This window comes from Fulmarus glacialis, unplaced genomic scaffold, assembly GCF_000690835.1.
Source record: "Fulmarus glacialis isolate BGI_N327 unplaced genomic scaffold, ASM69083v1 scaffold23838, whole genome shotgun sequence".
Lineage (NCBI taxonomy): Eukaryota > Metazoa > Chordata > Aves > Procellariiformes > Procellariidae > Fulmarus > Fulmarus glacialis.
In genome coordinates, this window is record NW_009226664.1 from 18,682 (window position 1) to 18,996 (window position 315).

The window sequence follows — 315 nt, forward strand, 5'->3', positions numbered from 1 at the left end:
CACGAGAAGTCTCACTAGCCACAGTAACATCACTGAAGCGCTTGCTCTCTGAACAACGATGCACAAAAAAGCTCTGAGAACACCATTCACCTCCTGGAGCCCATTAAGAATAATCAACAAATAAGGCCAGTTTTCCAGAAAGGACTTCAAGTAACCAAAGTGCGAAGCCAGCCTCTTACGGCACTTTGCTTAACTCCTCAGCAGTTCGCCGAGGACCTTAACCAGCCAGGCAAAACACGCTTTTGCTCGACGCACCGCGCAGGGCCCCAGCTCCTCGGCCAGCGCGGCGGCACGCGCCAGGGAACCGGCGAGCGG